Source organism: Canis lupus, chromosome 25 (assembly GCF_003254725.2).
Source record: "Canis lupus dingo isolate Sandy chromosome 25, ASM325472v2, whole genome shotgun sequence".
NCBI classification, from domain to species: domain Eukaryota; kingdom Metazoa; phylum Chordata; class Mammalia; order Carnivora; family Canidae; genus Canis; species Canis lupus.
Window position 1 is genome coordinate 17,835,952 of NC_064267.1, and position 12,402 is coordinate 17,848,353.

At 38.8% G+C, this 12,402-nt stretch overlaps 1 pseudogene; it reads right to left on the reverse strand.

The window, feature by feature from the left end:
- Positions 1-734: 734 nt before the first annotated feature.
- LOC112670107 (peptidyl-prolyl cis-trans isomerase A-like) lies at positions 735-1,228 on the reverse strand (annotated as a pseudogene).
- Between the last annotated feature and the right edge of the window lie 11,174 nt (positions 1,229-12,402).

The window sequence follows — 12,402 nt, forward strand, 5'->3', positions numbered from 1 at the left end:
ATATCTTCTCCTCTCACATTTTACAAGCAGTAAGGAGAAACTGGGATTCACCTTCAATATTTTGCTTAGGAATCTCCTCAGTTAAATATCCCAGTTTATCATCCATGATTCCTGCTTTCCACGGACACTATAACACAATTCAGCCAAGTTCTTTGCTGTTTTATGTAAGAACTGCCTTTCTTCCAGTTAGTTACCAGTAACATATTTCTCATTTCTACCTGAAACCTCACCAGTTTAAAAAAATATATATATATATCTATATATATATATCCATATTTCTATCAATACTCCCTTCAAGAAAATCTGGGCTTCTTCTAACTTGCGCTGTAAAAATCTTCCACTCTCTATTTATTCATTACCTCATTCCAAAGCCACTTCTACTTTTTCAGGTATTTATTGTAATAGTACTCTATTTCTTGGTACCAAAAACTGCATTTAATCACAGTTCTCCTGAGAAACAGAGAAATAGAACTAATAGTGTGTGTGTGTGTGTGTGTGTGTGCGTGTGTGAAGAGAAACTGATTGTTTTTGTTGTTTAGTTTTTATTTCATAATCATAAACTTAACCCTGCAATCAAGCTAGACTTAGAGGGGAGTAAGAAAATATGGAACTCATAGAACTGCAGCAAAAGCACAAAGATTACAGGATATTTCAAACAGATGGGGGTTAAGGGATGCTCTCCAGAGCTACAGAAGGAATGTCTTGTAGTTAAGATAAAACACAAGTCAAATTTATTAGACTTGTTCATAGTCAGCAATGGTGATCTTCTTGCCGGTCTTGCCATTCCTGGTCCCAAACCAATTAATGGTTTCCACAATATTCATGCCCTCTTTCCCCTTACCAAAGACCACCTGCCTGCCATCCAACCACTCAGTGTTGGAAGTACAGATGAAAAACTGGGAACTGTTAGTATTAGGTCCAGTATTTGCCATGAACAAGATGCCAGGACTCCTATGCTTCAGGATGAAATTCTCATCATTAGATGGATTTCTCCCCATAGATGGACTTGCCACCAATGCTACTATGGCATGTAAAGTCACCATCCTGGCACAGAAATCTCAGAATAATCTGGTGAAAGCAGAAATCTTTATAACCAAATCCTTTCTCCCCAGTGCTCAGAGCATGAAACTTCTTGCTGTCTTTGGAACTTTGCCAACAGCTTGAAGGAGACATAGCCCAAGGGCTCACCATCCACTGTGATATAGAAGAACACTGTGGAGTTGACCATGGTTGGGTGGGATGGGTGGCTCCTAGAAAGTGGTTCTATAAGGTCCAATTGACTGGTTTTTTTAATGGCTCACACAATTATGGAGGCTAGCAAATCCCAAATCCCAGGATGGGCTAGCAAGCTGGAGATATCAGCAATGTGCATGCATACTGGAAATGCAATATGAGGACACAAAGAGAAGAAGGCCACCTGCAAACCAAAGAATCAAACTTGCCAACACCTTGATCTTGGACTTCCAGCCCCCAGAAGTATGAGAAATAAATCCCCATTGTTTAAAACATCCATGCTGTGGAAATAACCCAAGTGATTATCAACTGAAAATTGCACTGGATAAATTAAGATGACTTCACTTTATATGAAGCCTAAAAAAACAGACAAAATTAAGCTTTTTGGCTTTGGGAAACATGTTTATGTGCCTATGTTATAAAGAAAAACAAGAAAGTGGTTACCTGTGAAGTCAAGATATGATTACCTTTTTTAGTGGGGAGTTGGTAGTAATGGGGAGAGAGCATGCAGATTGGGAGCTCCTGAATGTTCCGGGGAAGATTTTGCTTCTCAACCATATTGTTGATTACATGAATGTTTGCTTGTATTTATACATCTTTGGTTTGTACCCTTTCCTGAATGTATGTTATATACATTTCACATTTTAAAGGTTAAAAATTATCAAGACCAGTCTTTCCCAAAATAGTGCTGAGACTAGAGTAATGCCCTTCTTTTCCTTGTTTCTAGTTTTAAGAGAGATTATTCTTTATTAAGAATAAGATTGGCTATCCATTTAGAAGAAAAATGAAGCCTGACTTTCAACACAAACCATCTACTGAAACAAATTATAAATGCATTAGTGCTCTAAATACAAAAACAGTGAAAACCAAAATTATGAACTTATTAGTAAAAACAGGAATATATGTCTGTGTGACTTTGGCATTTAAATAGCTTTGTTAGCTTGACATCAGGCCAAAACCCCATAAAGTTAAAGATAGATCTGAAAAACTTCTAGATGGAAAAAAAACCTCAGCATATATTAAGTCAAAATGCACTTAGGGCAAAGTGATACAGTTTATTCCATTTATGTCAGTTAGTATTCTTTTTCTTTTTTTCAAGTAGGATCCATGCTCAGTGTAGAGCCCAACACGGGCCTTGAACTCATGACCCTGAGATCAAGACCTGAAACTGAGTTCAAGAGTCAGACCCTTAACCGACTGAGCCACCCAAATGCCCCTTGGTTAGTATTTTTAATACATAAAGAGCTTCCACAAATAAAAAATGAAATAATTAAAATTAAAAAGTAATAAAGAAATAAATAGACAACACAGATGGTAGATAAACATTTGGAAAAGGATCAGTCTTATTAGAGTTCAAAAATACCAATTAAAACAAAGTATTGGGGATCCCTGGGTGGCACAGCGGTTTGGCGCCTGCCTTTGGCCCAGGGTGGGATCCTGGAGACCCGGAATCGAATCTCACATCGGGCTCCCGGTGCATGGAGCCTGCTTCTCCCTCTGCCTGTGTCTCTGCCTCTCTCTCTCTCTTTATGACTATCACAAATATCATAAATAAAAAAAAAAATAAAAATAAATAAATAAAACAAAGTATTGTGTAGATTTAAAAGCTAATAATACTAGCCAGGTTAAGAGACATTCTGAGGAAAAGAATTAATAATAATCAGTTTAGAGGAGAGTCTGAGGAAATAAAAATGAGTACGTCCACTCAAAAGAACCAGTGAAAATACATTTCTACTTCTAGATAGTTATCATTTGAAAATATAAACTCTTGCAAAGCTACAGAAGGATATGTTTACACACATGTATGTTTCCCTTTGTCTGGATAGCTACCAAAGCATTATTTATAATGGAAAAAAAATAGAGAAATCTTAAACGCTTTTTTTTAAAGATTTTATTTATTTATTCATGACAGACACACACAGAGAGAAGCAGAGACAGAGGCAGAGGGAGAAGCAGGCTCCGTGCAGGGAGCCCGATGTGGGACTTGATCCAGGCATTCCGAGATCATGCCCTGAGATGAAAACAGATGCTCAACTGCTGAGCCACCCAGGTGTCCCTTAAATGCTTATTAATATGGGATTATTTACAAAAATATATGGCACATCCATAGAATGACAAATTGTATAGCAATAAAAAGAATGGGAATATGACAACGATCTAGTATGTGACCAAGTAAGTTATCATTAGTGTAGCATGTATAGTGTGACTGCAGTATTTAAAAAACAAAACAAGAAATAAAAAGAAAGATTTGTATAACTATCAAATAAAATTCTGGAAGACTTAAGTGTAATCTTATCTTTGGGGGGGTTGAGATTATAGGGCACATTTACTTTTCAGTTTATTTGTGTAAGAGATTAATTTGTAACACATATGCATGCATTATTTCTACCACAGAAATATTTTCCAGAGTTAAAATATTAAACTGAAATGTACATGCTTAAAATGTGCTTTAAACTTGAAATGAGAAAAAAAACTCAAACTAGTAATTTCATAAAAGTATTGAAACCAACCAAAGAAGTATGAGCAAGGAACAAGTTGTAGCAGAATGCATAGTCAGAGCTGTAGAAAGTTCATGATTTCCGGCACCTGAATCATAGCTATACACCCACACGTATGATAGACAGTGCAGCAGAGACAGAATCAAGGACAATAATAATGGGAAACGAGAACATTTAAAAGGCCAAAAATAAGGAAGCCAGATTAATAATTCAAAAATATTTCCCCCTACTGAAAGCATCACAGCAAAGATTTTTAAAGAGGACATAATCTTCCCTCAGGAATACCCCCAAAGAATCCACAAATACTTCACTATCAACTTTTTTTAACTATAAAGAAAAAGACAGGCTCTTACAAGCCAGCAAGATGAAAGGAGTGACTGCAGTTAAAGATGCCACGATAGGAGTGATTTCAGACTTTGCCTTTGGGAAACATCACCACAAACATCATTAGGCTGGATTTCTCTTTAAAGGCAAGATAGAACAATTCTAAGGCAGAGACCCTAATATGATTTCTCCACAAAACCTACAGCTGCAAAAAATAACAAAGATCTAAGAGTAGGCAATATACTATGAGGCAAATTACGACAGTTTTTTGAAGCATGGGACAGTAAAATCACCTAGCAATTTCCAGAAAGGCATAGCAGAAACACAGACCTCACTGGATGTCTTACAGGAACATGACCAAAGGGCAGTGCCTGGTATTTGGGAAACAAGAATTAAACTTAATGACACACATAGATGAAAATAGTTGAGTTAAAATATATTGATGTTAAAGGTGGAAAAATATGTCAATTGGCTAAGGATGTCTTGAGTATAGTTGAAAGCAGGGGTTCTCAACCTAAGCCATGTGTTAAAATCACCTAAGGAACTTCTAAAAATATATCCTGCCCTACTACACTCTGGCCAAATAATTCTGAACTTAAAACAAGTTCAGGACAGAAACTACTTAAAAGAAGAAAAAGAATAACTATAATAAATATTAATACAACAAATTATGGGAAGTATTAGACATATTTACAGTGCTAAGTAAAATAGGCAGAAAACTACCCCAAGAAAACTACCCCAAAAATGACAACCAGAATGTTTGTAATAAATACTACAAGGTGTTGATACTCTTGATTTATAAAATCTCACACCCAGATTTCCAGACTTACAAATAGACAAAGGATATCAACAGCAATTCGCAAAAGAATGAGGCTAGTGGCCAACAAAATATGGCAAGAAAAATAATGTGAACCATGATAATAAAAGAAAGACATGTTAAAATGAGTTTCCATGGCATTTAACCTGGCAAAGATTTTTAAAATTGTAATTCTCAGGGTTAGGGAGGGATGAAATAGAAATTCCTCAACATAGAGCAAAAAGTCTTATAATAATCATCTCTACTGACCTGGAAAATCTGCTCTTGGATCTCTACATTGGAGAAATAATTGGAAATGTACATAAATGTGTCTATACTAGAAAAAGCACTGCAGTTATCTATAACAGTGAAATATTGAAAACACTCAGTATGCCTAAAACTGGAGGAAAGGCTAACCAAATGGTGCCAGAGTCATAAAATCAAATGCCATTTAGCCCCTAAAAATTATATTTTGAAAATATTTCACAATATAAAAATATGCTTTCATTATAATTTTAAATTTAAAAAGACAAGAATAAAGAACTGTAACTACAGTGTAAGTCCTGATGCAAGACTGGAAGGAAGTAGAATGCCACCATGGACCAACTCCAGGACAGTGCACAGGCCTACACATGAGTGGAATTTCTTATCAAAAGATGGCAAAGGTACACAACAGAGAAAGAAAATCCAATGAGATCTTACCATCATATAGTAGAGTACCATTTAGCCATCTAGCTTGCTAGTTGTGTTCCTTGGGTAAATTGTTAACCCGCCCTGGACCTCAGTTTCCTCAGTTGTAAGAAGAGAATAACCTTTTTGTTGTAAGGATTAAATGAGAGAATATGTTTAAAGTAATTTATAATGCCTTTCATAACAGTACCTCCACATGACCCATTTGAAATAATAATAATGATACTATTAATTAACATTTATTAAACATTTATTCAGATTCAAACACTGTGTTTTGAATATTATTTCATTTATTCTTCAAAACCACCCTATGAAGTCAGGAACTACCACCTCCATTTTGTAGAAACTGAAGGGCAGAGAGTTAAAGTAACTGGGTCAAGCCCAACAAAATACATAACAAAAACCACGGAGATGTAGGGTGATGCAGAAGTAAAACTGATTGCAGGCTTCACATTACATCATCAGATCTCAGTGGCTCTTGAGGATCCACTGAGCAAGGACAGACCACTGGGTTGAGTCTCAGGTCTGCCACAAGTTTGTGCCACAGGATTGGCAGAACTTTGCCTGTCACTTGGCTGTCTTGTCTAAAGTGAAGGGGTTCAAGTGCCAATGGCTACAAACTGGTTCCTCCCTCCCCCACTTCCTCCTTCACCTCTTCCGCATGCGTGCGTGCGTGTCTGTGTGTGCACCTGTGTGTCTCTGTGTGTTGTGTGTTACCCATCTAGCCCTGACGTTCTCGTCTCTGAGGTTAAATTAACTAACATATGAAGAAAACATACAAAAAGATAAGGTGATAGATTTGATCCTCAAAAACCTATGTTAAAATCAGGGGGTAGGGGCACCTGGGTGGCTCAGTCAGTGAAGCATCTGCCTTTGGCTCAGGTCATGATCTCAGGGTCCTGGGATCCAGCCCTGTATCAGGCTCCCTGCTGAGTGGGGAGTCTGCTTCTTTCTCTCCCTCTGCCTCTATCCCTACCATGCAGCTCATGCTCTGTCTCTCTCTCTCTCACGCTTTCACTCTCTCAAATAAATAAATAAAATCTTAAAAAAAAAAAAAAAAAACAAAGGATACTTAATCCCAGTGGTCTTACAGAAGATTTTCTTGTTTTTGTTTTTTAAATTGTGGGAAAAAAACACATGAAATTTGCCATCTTAACCATTTTAAAGAATATAGTTTAGTAGTGTTAAATATATTTATATTGTTGTGCAACCCATCTTTGGAACTTTTTAAGCTTGCAAAACTGAAATTCCATATCCACTAAATAAGAGCTCACTCCACCCATCCCTCCCCAGCCCCTCATAACCACCATTCTACTCTCTGTTACTATGAATTTTGCTATTTTAGATACCTCACATAACTAGCATCAAAGACACAAAATTTGCCAGCCTTCTCCCCGCTTTCAAGAGTCAAAGGCTACTTGTCGTCCATCAAAAAAGTGAACAAGTTCTCCAATACCAAAGTGGATCAACCCAATTTTCAAGCAGAAAACTAGTCTTTAAAAAAGGAAAAGTCTGAGACTTCAATTTACCTATTTGTGGAAAAAAAATATCTTGAATAAGAATTAATTGTGTGAATGAAGTGTCCTGTCAACGAACAATTCTTGACAACTCTACACCTTACATTTAAAAAAAATTAAAATTTTATTTTAACTGCTTATTTCTACTCCTTTCTATTAACCTTTAAGGGTACCATTGAGTGCTTAACTATGGATAATTATCTGGGAAAATGACAGTTGTTGCATATGGCCCGCAGAATGTGAAGGCATGTCTAAACTACCCCTTGTTTTCTACTATCCCTCCTTATTTCTGTTTTCGAAAGTGTACCCACTTCCATACTCTTGCAAGACTAGTCTTCTCACAACTTCAGGGAAAACTCCTGTTCATCTGCTCTGGAGTGTTGCTTTAATCTGAACTGTTCCATATGCCACTTTTAGATGCCCACTCTATGCCAGGCTTTGAGCTAAGTGTTATGGGTGGGAATGTAAGTAAGACACCACCATGAGTTTCAAGGGGCTCACCATTCAGTGGAGAATACACATGTTAAGCAAATAGTTATACTTGATGTAATAGTGAGTGTACATACAAGCCATTAGCAAGCACCAACAAAATGTGGTTATTGAGAGGTTTCACAGAGAGGATGATATTCAGGCGAGATCTTAGAGGATAAACATAATTTTCTAGGTAAAGAGGGAAAAGGTATTCAAGACAAAAATAAAAGCATATCCAAGGACAGATCATCAAGACAGAAGACGTCAGAATGATAGGAAAATGGTGAATAGGCACATCTGAGCTCTTGTCCTCGCATAGAAATATCAAAAAGCAAGAAGAAATTGTTAAAATCAACTTTATCAGAACTCTAGAAAATAATCGAAGGCTTACAGAAACCAGGCAAATGCTGAATCAAGAAAAGGCAATTTCTAAATAATAGGAAATCTTTGTTTCTTTGTTTACGCTATCCTGAGCCCTTCAGTGGCCTTAGAAAAGAAAGAGGTAATATTTGTTTTTTGGGATTTATTTGTGACTGGCTTATTTCGTTTAGCATAATGGCTCATCCATGTTGTACCATGGATCATAATTTCCTTCCTTTTTAAAGACCAAATAATATTGTATCATATGTACACACCACATTTTGTGTTTCTCTTCATCCAACAATGGGCATTTCGCTTGCCTCCACCTCTTGATTATTACGAATAACAGTGCTATGAACACGAGCGGGCAGATATCTCTTAGAAATCTTATCTTCCCTTCTTTTGGGTATATACCCAGAAGTAGGATTGCTGGATCAGATGATCATCCTATTTTTAATTTTTTATTCTCCATAGTAATTGCAGCCATTTTACAGTCCCAACCAACAGTGCACAGCATTTTATAAGCCTTTAAAAGAATAGAAATTTCCTCTGCTGTATTCACTGTTTCAAAGTATACAAAAAGAAGTGTTAAATTTCTTTCACAAGGCAAGTATAATTTGATCTTCAGATTTGTTAAGTACTCCAATTAGACCAACTTCTTTAAATTTAAAATTGAATATCAATACACAGGACACAAGGGCACATTAAAAGATTGGTTTGTTCTAGAAATGAAAAGTTAATATAACACTAGGAAAATAAAACATATTACTTATTTTATTAATAAAAGAAAAATCAGGGATCCCTGGGTGGTGCAGCGGTTTGGCGCCTGCCTTTGGCCCAGGGCGCGATCCTGGAGACCCGGGATTGAATCCCATGTCGGGCTCCCGGTGCATGGAGCCTGCTTCTCCCTCTGCCTGTGTCTCTGCCAATCTCTCTCTCTCTCTCTGTGTGACTATCATAAATAAATAAAAAATTTAAAAAAAAATAAAAGAAAAGAAAAATCATTGATATATCAAATTATTCTTATTACTTCAAAATCTATTCATGATTGGCATATTTTAAAATGAAGGTATTATATGTAATGGTAGTTCGTTTTTCTTAAAAGTAGAAAAATAACATAATCCATAATCTATAATCTTACTTTTTCTATTTTTTTAGATTTCTAGAAATGCTGTGAGGTTTTTTATAATTTAAAAATATGCAGACCTATTTGTTTTCCTATTAGTTGTGCATTACATGACTGTATGGAAAGAGAATCCGGGGGCATTAACCAAAAATATTCTAGAAGTAATAAATGTATTCAATAAAATAGCATAAGGTAAAGCTATGAACACTGTCCTAGAGACATGTAAGTAGAAAATACAGTAAAATTCGCTTTGTGGGATAACTATAAACAACAACAAATAACCCAGCAAACATCTGGGTATTCATTTACCTGGGCAGACAAGAAATTCATACCTTAGGCCTCAATTGATTCAGTCTTTTAATAGGAAAACCCTGGCCTATTGCAGAATGGTACACAGTTTGTGATCTTATGGTTAAAAAAAAAAGATTAGATGCACCCTCCTACGACATGGATGTAAGTTAGAGAAAGGACTGGGGGAAGGCACAGGAAGTGGGGTTGGGGTGGTGTCACCAGATGACTGTCACTTATTACTTATATACTTTCCTATTATTTGAAATGTCACTAAAATGTATTTATGTGTTGTCCACATGACTTTTTTAAACAAGAAAGAGAAGAAAACTGTGGCCCAGGCTGGGAGCTCACTTGCAGGAAGTCAGTGGCAGGGTGCGACCTAGACCTAACACCTGATAGCCAGACAGGGCTGCAGTAGGTCCCAGAGAAGAAAAAGGGCTGGAATGATAGGACCATGTTGCTCTGCTGTGCTAGGTGCTGTGCAGGCGCAAACCCAGCCGGCTCACACCCCAGCTCAGCCAGCCAGTCAAGGCAGGCAGTCCCCCACCCTCCACCCCCCACCCCCAGGAGGCAACATTCCAGATGGTTCTTGCACAGTAGGAGCCAGCCACGGGGAGGGAAGGGCAGACAGTGCTCTAGGAAGAGGGACTGCTACCAGGAGGTTGCTACCATACAAACCACAAGAGAAATACCTTTAGAAAGCAAATCATCAATCTATGTCAAATGCCAGAGGAAGGTAAAAAATTAAGGTGGCAAAAACTCCACTGGATTTGGGTGGAAGATGGATTACAAACTGCAAGAGCAGTTTCTGTAGAGTTACGGGGTGAAGTCAGAGTGCAACAGGTCAAAAAGTAAGTGAGAAGCAAGAAGAAAATAAATGCAAATTACTCGCTTGAAAGAAACAAAACTGGGAGAAAAGAGGCTGTGTGACAATTCATAGGCTGCTGGGTGGAGGATGCAGGTGGTCACTGGTCTGAGGAAGTTGTAGAGGTTTAGTGAAAAGGATGGAGAGGGAGCCGACAAGACAAGAGCATTAATGTGGTTGCATTAAATTGCAGGAGTGTATGAAGTTTTTCTCCCATAACTTTCAGTAGGATGAGAAATGGGATTTGGCTAAATCAGTCCAAGGTTAGCTAAAGTTTAGCAGAGGAGGCTCAGCAATTAGAAAAGTGGGGTGGAGGACATGGCTGGTGCTGGTCAGAGGAGCTGTTAAAATGGAGATTCACAGGACCTGGAATGTAGGAAGAAAAGGAAGGGCAGTCGGGACACTGAACCGGAGAAAATGGAGAGGTGGGGTTTAGGAGGGGAGGAGGGAAAAGAGATATGGCCAGAAAATGGAATATTAGAATTTAATATTATCTTGATAAGATAAATTGGTCTTGGAGCCTAAATTAATTAAAATCTGTTTTAGCTGCATTTAACAAAAGCTTCCCCCCTCCCCCATAAGAAGTTTGCTTTTGCTCACTTAAATGAAGTCCAGAGGAAGGTAATACATAATTCTCTTGTAGCTCTGCAGTTATCAGTGGCCCAGGCCCATCTATTTTTCTGCCCTGCCATCCTAGTACATGACTTCTATCCTCAAGGCTACCTCATGATCTAAAATGGCTGCTGTGCACCAGCCATCACAACCATTGCAAGAAGTAGCACAAAGGAAGAAGGAAAAAGCAAAAGATATGCCTGTCAGCTTCCAAGAAGCCTACCCAACACATTCACTTCATCTTTTTTGGCCATAACTTCATCATCACATCCAGTAGCCAAAAGTCATTTTTAATTCAAGGTTAGATCAGAGTTCTGTCACTGAGGAAGGAGGGAATGCTGGGTAGTCGGTAGGTAGCTGCAGTTTGGCACAGAGACGCAAGCCAGTTCTGAGATAAAGGCAGGACATTGCTTCCTGAAGGTAACAGGAAATTAGAATCTTCTGTATCCCGCTATCTCTTGGAAGCTGTTACCCCAAAGTACCAAGAGAATTTGCCAGACCCAGAGAGTTCCACTAGTGGGTTAGGGGAGGAAGCCTTCACTGTGATTTTCAGTGTAGTCATCCAGAACAGCCTGTATGCTTAGTTGCCTAAAAAAAGGCACCACCCTATCGTTTTTTCCAGTCTTGTTTTAGGCTGGAGTGAATATTGAATGAATAGTCTTTGAAAATTCTGAGTCAGGGCAGAGAGGTCACAATGAGAACTCAGTGCCTTCCTCGTGAATGCTCCACTGTCGGCCGCTTCCGCCCACCATTCACATCACTCAGGTTAGACAATGGGTTGGATTCTTCCACTGTGTCTCTATCCCTCTGCCCCCACGGCTCCCTCTGAAGTTTCATTTGTCACTAACCCAATGAGGAGAAATGCATCGGAAGAGTGGATCCCAAGAATCCAAAGAGTGGAAAATGGTGTCCATCCCTTCCTTCTATGCTAGCATACCTTTGCACAGTTCATTCTTGTAATGCTTTCTGGGATTTGAGTCAGGGCCCTTCTAGCCCTTCAGAGAAGACCAGGGGTTCGGACATAGACTTCATGAAAGTGGGAAGACAAGCCTCTGTGGCCTGACACTTCAGAGGCATGCCCACACCCTGGAAAGATTGGCAATTAAGTTTAAAGATTCAAAGTGAATTCCAGTTTCTCACACTCACAGAAAAGTCTGTGTTAGTTGGTGGGTTGGAGCTTCAGAAACACAACTCAAAGCTCCCAGGCCGACATCAGCTGCTGGCCCTCGCTGCCTTTGCGGTTCTGTAGGACTCGGGTCCCTGCACTGTGACCAACAGTCCTTCCCAATCACAGACTACTCCTACCTTGGATTATTGTGTGGAAACAGTTGAGATGCGACCAATTAGAGTGTAATCATGAATAAATCTAGGGAAAACATCCTTCACATCTGGTCAACAATTTATGAGGGTTTTCACTTCAAAGAGGGGGGAGAAAGTCCAAATACCCTAGCTTTCCTGGTCTTGGTGGTGTGGCACAGAGTGATGGAGACTCACTGCCCTGGGCCACCCAGGCAGGGCAGGTGTTGCAATCCCCCACCCAAGCAGAGCACCTGAGGGAAGCTGGCAGAAGCAGCCTGGGTGCCGCTGTTTACCGTCTGCTCTGCCTTAGGAGGTACCAA